This window comes from Simochromis diagramma, unplaced genomic scaffold (genome assembly GCF_900408965.1).
Source record: "Simochromis diagramma unplaced genomic scaffold, fSimDia1.1 OVJJ01000410.1, whole genome shotgun sequence".
Classification (NCBI taxonomy): Eukaryota; Metazoa; Chordata; class Actinopteri; order Cichliformes; family Cichlidae; genus Simochromis; species Simochromis diagramma.
Window position 1 is genome coordinate 399,378 of NW_024387237.1, and position 11,409 is coordinate 410,786.

At 43.3% G+C, this 11,409-nt stretch overlaps 1 long non-coding RNA gene across 1 annotated transcript; it reads right to left on the bottom strand.

Annotated features, from left to right (window-relative positions):
• Positions 1 to 2,902: 2,902 nt before the first annotated feature.
• LOC120746979 lies at positions 2,903 to 8,117 on the bottom strand. The gene is made up of 4 exons (XR_005699002.1): positions 8,070 to 8,117; positions 7,819 to 7,917; positions 4,027 to 4,111; positions 2,903 to 3,691 (listed from the first exon to the last, which is right to left on the bottom strand). It is a non-coding gene; the product is annotated as an uncharacterized LOC120746979 (long non-coding RNA).
• Between the last annotated feature and the right edge of the window lie 3,292 nt (positions 8,118 to 11,409).

Here is an 11,409-nt window from a genome sequence, read left to right on the forward strand (position 1 = left end):
TTCTAGGTTGCTGTTCAGACCTTATTTCTTAGTTATTTCTGTCATCTCCGCCTGTACTCAGTCTCCCTGGTTCCTGCATCTACGTTTCATGTCTATGCGGTTAAGTTCATGTCATGTTTTATCTCCATGTCTATGTCTCCGTGTTTCCTGTTTTATTTTGTAAGAGTCTGGTGTTCTTTGTTCATTGTAGTTAGTGTTACTCTCCCCTGTATTGTCATTGTGTTTCATTCGAGTCAGCTGTGTTCTCATGTGTCTCCACTTCCCCTGATCACCTCATGTGTGTATTTAAGTCCTCAGTCTTCCTTTGTTCGTTGTCGCGTCGTCTGTGTACTTCCCCTCTAGTCAAGTTAAGTGGTTTTCAGGATTCTGTGCAGTTCATGTTTGCCATTTGGTTTATGTTGTTTTTCATGCAGCCGCACGATGAGGTTCCGTGCAGGTCATGTTGGGACAGGAGGAGGGGGGGAGGAATGGAAGAAAAAGGGCAGGCCAGGAAGCATGAGTGAGGAGTGGGAAAAGGCCAGAAACACGGGGCCAGCGCGTGGCACGGGCGGAGGGGGCAGGACCCGCAGGACGGGGGGCCGGAAGCTTGTCCGAGGAGAAGGCAGCAAAGTCTGAACGGCTTCTCAAAGCGCCGCATAAGCGGAAGAGTTGAGGGGGGAGGGAGGTGTGTGAAATCGCGGTTGTGTGGGGGGAGGAGGGGGGTGTTGTAGGTGAACGGTTTGAAGGTGGTGATGGCTCTATGGAGGGGGGGAGAGGTGGGGGAATTAGTGTCCAAAGTGCCTCTATTGTTGGGGCCGTTGGAGGTGTGAAGGCTGCCTGATGGCTCGTCAAAACGACAGTAGAAGTCGTTAAGGGTGTTGGCCAAGAGCAAGTCATCAGTGGAGTGGGGGGTTTTAGGCTTGTAGTTGGTGACATTCCTAAAACCTTTCCACACAGAGGCCGAGTCATTCTCTGAGATCTGCTGCTGCATCTTCTCAGAGTGCTGATGTTTAGCAATGTCCACTTCTTTAGTGAACCTGTACTTGGCCTCTCTGTAGCAGTCCCTGTCTCCGCTTCTGAACGCCTTTCTCTTTTCCAGCCACAGCTTTTTGAGTTTAGGAGTAAACCAGGGTTTGTCATTGTTATAACTCACCCTGGTGCGTGATGGCACAATGCTGTCCTCACAGAAGTGGATATAGGAGGTGACAGTGTCTCGTCGTGTTTGGAGGAAGAAGAATACTGAGTTGCATCCCAAGAACACCATACCTACTGTGAAGCATGGGGGTGGAAACATCATGCTATGGGGCTGTTTTTCTGCCAAGGGGACAGGACGACTGATCCGTGTTAAGGACAGAATGAATGGGGCCATGTATCGTGAGATTTTGAGCCAAAACCTCCTTCCATCAGTGAGAACTTTGAAGATGAAACGAGGCTGGGTCTTCCAACATGACAATGATCCAAAACACACCGCCCGGGCAACAAAGGAGTGGCTCCGTAAGAAGCATTTGAAAGTCCTGGAGTGGCCTAGCCAGTCTCCAGACCTCAACCCCATAGAAAATCTGTGGCGGGAGTTGAAAGTCCGTGTTGCTCGGCGACAGCCCCAAAACATCACTGCTCTCGAGAAGATCTGCATGGAGGAATGGGCCAAAATACCAGCTACTGTGTGTGCAAACCTGGTAAAGACCTATAGTAAACGTTTGACCTCTGTTATTGCCAACAAAGGTTATGTTACAAAGTATTGAGTTGTATTTTTGTTATTGACCAAATACTTATTTTCCACCCTGATTTACGAATAAATTCTTTACAAATCCTACCATGTGGATTCATGGATTTTTTTTTCACATTCTGTCTCTCACAGTTGAAGTGTACCTCTGGTGCAAATTACTGACCTCTGTCATCATTTTAGGTGGGGGAACTTGCACAATCGGTGGCTGACTAAATACTTTTTTGCCCCACTGTATATGCACACTGCTGGCACTGTGCAGGCCCAGAAAGGTTTCAGCTCTGGCCCCGGATTTCGGCCTAATGTGTACCTTAATCAAACCATGTAATAACAACATGTGCCACAACATGCCGAGACTCTAGTCAGACAGCGAATGGACTGATTCTTATATAGAATCTTATACATACACTTTCTCTAAAGTGAGTGCTTCCTAACTACAGTAACATTCTTAACATGCAGACTGGAGGAAACAGGGATCGAACCACTAACCTTCCAATCAGTAGGTGACCTGCGCTTCCTCCTGAGTTACAGCCACCCACTGGCAAAGATGAGTAAACCCTCACTAGGTTTTGGATTAAGTTTGGATTAAGTGGAGGTAAATAGGAACATAAACAGTGCCATCATTGCCAGACCTGGCCCACATCTGGTCGACATACACTCTGTCATGACACCAGTTAGTCAGAAGTGCCAGCTTGATACCAGATCCGGGCCAGACCTGCTTGCTATGTGGGACTAACATTTAAACGTCCTGATCTGGGGGATCCTAAGATGCCAAGAAAAATGAGATCCTCCCGTTTGTATCAGTAGCCTCTTAACACCCACCCGTCCAATCCAGTGAACTCTTTAGATTTAGATTCCCATCTATACCTTTATATAGTATTTTCAGCCACACAGAGATCTTTTAACAGAACTGAATTGAAACATGGCATTTTTAAAGTTTCTGAAATTGTTAAGAGACTGAGTAAAATGCAAACTGGTTTAATGGTCAACTGTTTAAACTGTACTGCCCTCCAAGGTGCTCAGGAACTTTTACTTGTGCACCATAGAGAGCATCCTGACGGGAAACATCTTAACCTGGTTCGGGAACAGCACCATGCAGGACAGACGAGCTCTGTACAGTTATTTCATTTTTAACTTTAATTTTTATATTTTATTTTATTTTATTTAATCCTTCCTAGTTAAATTTACCCTTTTTAATTTTCATATTTATTTCCTATCTTATTCATAGCCTTTTCTTTTTTCTTTAGGTCACGAGCAGTTGTGTAAGCATGTCACTGCATATCATACTGTGTATGACTGTGTATGTGACAAATAAAATTTGAATTTGAATTTGTTTTGATTTGGTTTCACCAGTAGATGGCGGAAAACTTTAAAAGTCATTCACGACTATCTCAAGCTTCACTGAGAGGTTTCACAAGAGGAGCTCTGATTCAGACAGTGTGATCCAGATGGAAGTCCAGACTGAGTCTCATGTTTATCAATTTATACTTTATCAAACACTTCATTTCTTTACTTTAGGTCAGACCACTGAGTGTGAGACTATAAATATTGACAGGGTAATGAACACTAGTCAAACATTCACCATGTTAAACCTTCTCTATACTCATATCTTCCTGATAAAGTGCAACTGAAAATGCACAATACATACTGTACTGTTCGGTACTGGTGTTTTACTGTGTTTTGCGCCCGCTGAATGATGTCCCTGCTGTTTATAGTGTGCCAGTTGAAGCTTAATTTTTATTCCTTATTTCATGGTAAATAAAAATAAGATTGAACAAAGAGGGAATCCCAGAGTTTATTGATCCTGCAGAACTTATACGGAACGCTTTTACAGGTTATGGAGGAAATTAAAAAATATAAATAACATGTGGATGTCCTCTGGTCTGAGGTGCTGGGGGAACCAGTTAGAGACCAGCAGCTGGACGTCAGTGGTTGGACTGGTGGACTACTTCAGTGAAGAGTAGACGACGTCTGGCTCTGGTTTAGAGTCTGAACACAAACACACACAGTTCAAACAACAGGAAACATGATTACAAGCTTTGTAGTTCAATCAAGACCTCCAATCTCCACCTCTCTGCATCACACACAGTCCCAGTTCAGACTTTACTGGGACTAGTTCAGAAATCAATGAGCTGTCGACACTCTAATTAAAGTTCACAGAAGTCAAACCTTGAGCTCAACAACAATTTGCTCTTTAACCGCATTAAATGACATTAAAAAGTCAAACATTTGGTTACGTGGTTAGCTTAGCTTAGCTTAGCATGATGGTTGGAAACATGGTGAGCAGCTAGCTTGACTCGGTTAAAGATAAAGAGCAGCTGTACCTGGGCCTCCTTGTTCTGATGTTTGTTTGTTCATAACTGACATCTTCAGTTCTCACTGCTGAGTCGACTGCAGCTGAATTTCTGTCTGTGTAATAAATAATAGAACACATTTGCATTTCTGTAGGTGCACAACTATAAAACTACATCATCACACTACAGCAAAATGTTTTAATTAATGAGGGATTAAATATATATTTTTTTGAAAGCTCAGCACCTTTTGTACAGTTTTTTTCTCGTCTTCACACCTTTGCTCTGAAACACAAAGTGACCACAAAGAACTGGGGGGTGTTTTTGTGTACGGGGCAGGTGGACGACCACAAAGCTGCCAGTGAAGACTGACACTCTTCACCACAGAGTACAAAGCAAACACTTTTCACAACATGAGCACTAATATTAGACACACTGGTATGCTGTGATGACTACTGTTATACTAGAATTATTACTTTATTTAAAATAAAATTATATATAAATACTGAGATAGATCGAGTTTAAAATATTGGAGTCAAAGAAAATATATAAAAAAGGTGAATTTGAATGAAAACTGAATAAAAATGAAACAGTCCTTAATGTAATTAATATTGACCTTGAATGGATGGTGACCTGTGTGGAAATTTTATTAAAATGCTTTTCCAGATGATGTCTGTGTTCCTGTGTTCAAACACCTGCAGCTGAAGTGTTTCTTTCTATCAGAAACAGGATGCTGGACGACTGCAGAGCTGTTAGCTTCAGTTAACCACAGACCACAAACACACAGTCCAGCTCACAGTGAACAACACTCAGTAAGTGTGAAACATGCAGACGGTTGCACTTGACTAAGTTTTACTTACTACCATCAGTTCTCGATGGAACTGACTAAGCATTTCTAATTTTAAATGAAGCAATAAATGTATCACAAAAGTATGAAATTAAATATTGTGATTTCAATGTTTGATTCTTAAAACCTCACATGGTAAGAGTCAGAAACAGTCTCCATATTGACCCTGAACTCAAATACTCGGCAGTAATCTTGGTCATGCCTCTGGGAAGATATTTGTGCAGTTATTTTAAAACCCCGACTTAAATGACAGGCAGGTTCATAGCTTTTAATTGACAGAAAAAAAATGCATGTATAGAATCATCAGTGAAGTCTGATAAAACTTGTGTAAATAGATTTGAGTCAGGGCAACATAACCAGTTTTACCCCACAGTTATCCTTCAGCTACATCTGTGTTGAAGTTATGTGTTATATGTCTTCATTAGAACATTAAACAAAAGGGAAGCTTTTCAGAGCTGAAACATAACCTGAGAAAACCTGCAGTTCCTTCAGTGTTCACTTGAGTCCATCTCCAGTACACATGAAATTCCCCACGCGAGGGAGCAACATTTTAGACAATGTTTCCACCAGCCAGAGAGAAGATTACAAAGCCCTCCCCCACCTTGGTGCCTCTGATCACATCACTGTTATGCTAATGTCGATATTTGTGTGGCCAGAAAGATCCTCAGAGGCACTGCAAGACTGCTTTTCCTCCAAAGAATGGGAGATCTTTAAGTAGGCTGCCACACATGACAACACCACAGGAATATAGAGAAACTGTCATTGCCTACATCTCAAAATGCATTGATGATGTCACAGAGACCAGGAGTATCACTGTCCGGGCCAATCAGAGACCATGGCTCACAGGTGAGGTCTACAGGCTCCTGAGGGGGAGAAATGCAGCCTCAAGAGCTGGGGATGAGGAGAACCTAAGAACCGCAAGGGCAAACCTGTCACGTGGCATCAGAGAGGCGAAAAAGGCAGTACTCCAGGAGGATTTCACAGAGCTTTTGTGGCAGCAGAGATACTCTGAGGATGGGCAGAGTATTGTCAGAGTGCTGGTCCCACCTCTTTATGGGATGAGCTAAAGAAATTCTTCTTGAGGTGCAGAACCTCACACAGAAGATCTCTTGCCAGGATCAACACACGCAAGGCCCCAGGTCCTGACAACATCCCTGGACGAGCACTGAGGGACTGTGCTGCGAAACTCACAGATGTCTTCACAGACATCTTTAATACATCACTGACCCAGGCTGTCGTTCCCGATGACCGATAATGCACTTTCAACTTCACTCAGCCCTCACACATCTGGACACTAGAGACTCATACATCCGAATGCTGTTCATAGATTTCAGTTCAGCGTTCAACACCATCATTCCCCAGCAACTCATTCACTGGATCTGCTGGGATCAGCACCTTGCTGTGTAACTAGCTGCTGGATTTCCTGACAGGAAGACAGTAGACGGTACGGGTTGGCAGAAACACCTCCGGCACAAGAACAATGAATACGGGGGCTCCCCAAGGATGTGTGTTGAGCGCCCTTCTCTTCACTATGCTGACCCACAACTACACAACATCACACAGCTCCAACATTTTCATCAAATTTGCAGATGACACAATTGTGGTTGGTCACATCAGCAACAATGATGAGACCTACTACAGGAGTGAAGTTAAACATCTGGCCGAGTGATACCGCAACAACAACCTTTCCCTGAATGTAGAGAAGACTAAGGAGATCATCATAGACTCCTGGAGAACTCACACCCTGCACACCCCACTAACCATCAATGGTGCTGCTGTGGAGGGTAAGCAGCACCAAGTTCCTGTGTGTGCACATCTCAGAGGATCGCCATTCATCTGTCCAACAGCTTCTTCAGTATGTTGCCATCAGGAAGGAGACTGAAGAGCCTCCGGGCCAGAACCAGCAGACTGAGAAACAGCTTCATCCATCAGAGTGTCTCACACACGAACTCCACACCTGCACTCACCTTGTTAGAGTTGATGCTTTGAGATTGTCATTTGTGCTAAGATATATATAATCATTGTGTGTATGTGTGTTATTATGTTTTATAAACTTCTGTGCTGACATGAGATGAAGGAAGCAGCCTCAACGCTATAATTTTCTGTTATACATTTAGAATCCAGAAGGTTGTATTCTTCTAAGGTGCAAGACTGTTTATTTCTGCTCTACACACACGTACACATGTCAGCTCTTTGAAAGGTCGCATCCTGTACAGGGCATCTGGAAAGGTTTATAAGAAACTATGCCTATGTATGTGATGGCGAGGAACACACACCTAGACAGGCGTATACTTTGCTAACACACACATGCCCGCTTAAGACTGTCATGTGTTCATGGAACTATGTGTAACTGCATATTCATGTAATCACTGTTGTCAATAAAAGAGGCAGGAAAGGGGAAGTCAGCCCAGGTTGGCTAAGTTCAAGTGAAGACTGAAGAGCGCTTGACCTTGGCCGGCTTCCCTCGCGAGAGAAAAGACAAAGAGCGCCGTCTTGTCCTGTTTGTGCAGTTGGTGTTCTCTGTTCCAGCCGGGTTTGTGCCTTAATAAACCCAACACTGCTCTTCCCTCTGAACTCCTCAAACATACAAACTCTGACCCACCACCATTGCCTTTTCACTGACTGCCCCACCCCCACTTGCACACGACATAGCCACAGTCACTATGATTGTGTTGGACACTGCTGTTTATATAATTGTATGTTATTGTGTGATGTTGTAAGTAAGACGTTTATTTGATTTTTATATTTTTATCTTTATATTTGTTTAGTGTACACTGAGGGCCATGAGGTATTGTCAATTCAAATTCTTGTGTGTGACTGTACATATGGTCTTTGACAATAAAGCTGACTTTGACTTCACTTTTGACCAATGCAGAGAAGAAAGAAAAGAGATAAGCAGACTGATCAACATGTTTACTACGATAACAAGGAGCTGAAACCTCAACATGAACTCTTCTATGAAGAAAACACAGTACTACCTCTGCGTCGTCTGATTGGCTGTTTTTGAAGTTTTGATGTTTTGACATCACAGTACATGACATAAGTGATGATGTCATCTTCTTCAGCTACTTTTCCATCTGTTAAAATTTTCCAAAATGAACAATTATATGAATTAAATATCTAAACAAAGATTACATTTAAGTTAAGTTGTTGCTGTGATCATAGTGAATGTGAACTTTATTCTACTAAACAAACTCAAACATGAAAGATCAGGAAGTCTGAGTCTCACCTTCAGGTTTCCTGTGAACACATCGTCTCACCAGTAGAACCACAACACAGACTGATCCAACACATGGCAACACAGAGTGAACAAGAGGAGAGAGAGATGGAGGAAGAATGATGGAAATGGAACCAGGGTTAGAGGTGGATGTAGGTGGAGGTGTGGTGGTGTGTTCCCCTAAAATAAAGCAAACACAGTCATTAAGTTGTCGTCACATTGTGAATGTTGAAACCTGCAGAAACACAGACAGGTGAGTGTGTCACCTGTGACAGTGATCCAGCTGGATGGAGACTCTCCATGACCGCTGATGTCACACTTGTAGAGGCCTTCATCAGACCTGGAAACATGCTGGATGGTCATGTTAACTGAAGACCCATTGCTGATGAGGGAGCCATCTTTATAGAAAGCAGCTGGGAGGTTGGAGGGAGTGGTCTTTGTTTTACAGAGCAGAGTGACGTCATCTCCCTCCATCACAGGGAGGACAGGACTCTGCAGGATCACTGATCCACCTCAACACAGAGACAAACTACAGCATTTCATCCATTTACACACAGCTTCATCAACACTAACTCCACACACTCAGCTTACCAGTGACTGTCAGGTTAACCATGTTACTGATGGGACCCTCTCTGGACTCACACCAGTAAACTCCACTGTCCTGTGTTAAGATGTAGCTCATGTTACAGGAAGAATTAGCTGGTTTTCCCCATTCAGCTCCACACTTAGTCCTCTGTAAATTGCTTGTGTTTCTCCTCAGAGTCCATCCAGCAGAGCTGTCGTCCTCCTCACAGCTCAGAGACACAAAGTCTCCTTCAAAGAACTGAGAGCTGCTGGGACTCACAGTCAGACGAGCTGTGAGGGTTACAATGAAAAACTGATGATCTGTTAAACTTTACATTGTGAAATATGAACCCAGTGAGCATTTATCAGGTTTAAACTGTGACATATTATCTGCAGTGTTATTCAAATTACTTTTTTTTTTTTTGCCTGTCCCGTTTGGTTCTTTTGCCATCAGAATTGTTGTCTAAAGGTGAAGAAAGATGCCCAACGGATTTACTTTACCAAATGGACAATCCCAGACTTGCCATAATGGTCTATTTCATTCACCTTTGCTTTTATTGTTTATTTTATTTTATTTTCACTTGCTACACACGGGACAGACTTGACTGGGGAAAAGAAAATGGAGAAAGAAAGAAAGAGGGAAAGAAAAACACCGGGGAAGAGGAACAGTGATAAAGGGCAAAAAACAAAAACCAATAAAACAAACAGACAAAAAATGCATATATCAATCACCTGGATCACCTGTTTAGAAAGAAAAAAGAAAACAAGCAGAAGAGAACAAGAGTAATAGAATAAACAACATCACAATGATATATGGGAATATGACAGTAAATACTAAATGTTAAACATTATTGTGCAGCACATAAGATCGACAGCGCACAGTGTGCTTTGAGGTAGGAGCCAAAAAGGGTGTAGTTTGTGTGTGTGAGCACCCGTGTGTACACCTGTGAGCATGGACGCGCTTGTTTTTTCAAAAGGTTCCTTCATGTAATGATCTGCTAGAGGGTGTGGGGAGCCACAGCCCCGTCCTCCAGGGCATGAAGCAGGTATGGAGGAGATCCAGGCTCCAGACATCCAGAGGCCCCCAGAACACAAGAGACCAAGGAAGACCAACAGAGGGGCAGCCGCGCCACTGTCCCAGTAAGAGCTGAGGAGAGTCCCAGATGAGGGCTCACCCAGCAGCTGCGGAGCAGAAGCCAGGGGGAGTTGTGTCCGTGAGCTCCGCCGACAGCCAACTGTGTCAGAGTGACCGAGCCCTAGGCTGAGAGGCTGAGGGCACCCCACCCCTGAAGTGAGGGCCAGCTCCTCCTCCCAGCCCGCCTGCTCCAGCAGGCCGCAGAGAACGGGGGGGGTGTGAAGACTCCAAACCTCCCTCCGCTCGCTCATATGTAGTGTTGATGCATGTGTGTTCTAAGGTGCATCTAAAACCCAGGAGGGCATGGAGCTACCTGCCAGAGAGCAGCAGGTAAGCGCATAGCCCCTCCTGATAGCCCTTAATTGGTCAAGTTACTTGAAAAAAGTAATCAGTAACTAATTACTGATCACTGTTTTTCAAGAAGTAATCCCATTGCTTATTTTCAAAACTAATTAGTAACTTAGTTACTTTTTAAAAACATGATTTACAACCTGAAGAGGTGATAAAGCGATAGATCTTTCAGCCCAATTCTACTTTCTGCATAATCCATCATACAAAATGTAATCAAATGGAAAAGTCTCTTTTTAAAACTTGTTTTATTAGTTTTAAACTTTTAACTTTAAGCAACAAGCAAAAATGTAATCATATGCAACAATCTGTGACTGGAAGAAATTTGTTTAACATTTAAACCTATTTTCTGCACATTCCAGCACATAAAATATATAGATATTTTTTCTCTTTACACTCACTCTTTCAAATAGATGCATCACATAAGGAAGAGATATTTCTTATATCAGGAGGGAATTCCAGAGTCGTGGAGCAGAGCAGCTGAAAGCCCTGCTCCCCATGGTGACAAGACGGGGGGAGGGGACAGAGAGAGAAAGGGAAGAAGAAGATCTAAGACACCGAGATTGGGCGATGATCCGAACCAGATCAGAGAGATATGGAGGAGAGAGATGGGAGAGAAGTAAGGTCAGTACTTCCACGCTTTAAATGCTGCACCCTCAAACTCTCTCCCGCACTCGACATATTTTCCATTGTTGATCTGCACACAGCTGTTGATCCGAACGTCGCACTCGCTTACGTCACTGTCATGAGACACTCTCGCAAAAAAATCACGATTTTATTAACGCAGTAACGCGGTGTGCTTACGGGAAAGTAACAGTAATCTAATTATCTTTTTTGCAATAGTAATCCCTTACTTTACTCGTTACTTGACAAAAGTATTCGGATTACAGTCTGAGTTACTGTAATCTGTGTTACTGCCCATCTCTGATTATCTGTGAATATTTTCTTACATTTCTCATTTCAGCACTTTTATATTTGATATCTACCAACATGACCCCAATCAGGTCATATCAGTGAGCATTTCTCAGTGTCACAGCCAGCGGGGGCAGACCGTGTGGAGAGTGTGTGTGGTGGACCCGCAAGAGGCACGGAGAGGGACGTGAACGTAGACTAAGTTATGAAGCGAGATTGGCGGAGAAGAGAAGGAGATAGACAAACACAAGGACAGAGACTGCAACTAACCAAAAATCTAAACTGGAAAAAACACAACCTGACTGAAAGAATAACTATGACCGCTGTGAACAGATGCTGTGCAGATGCAGGAAACTGAACCAAAATGGCGTGACGAAACAGACTGATGACATG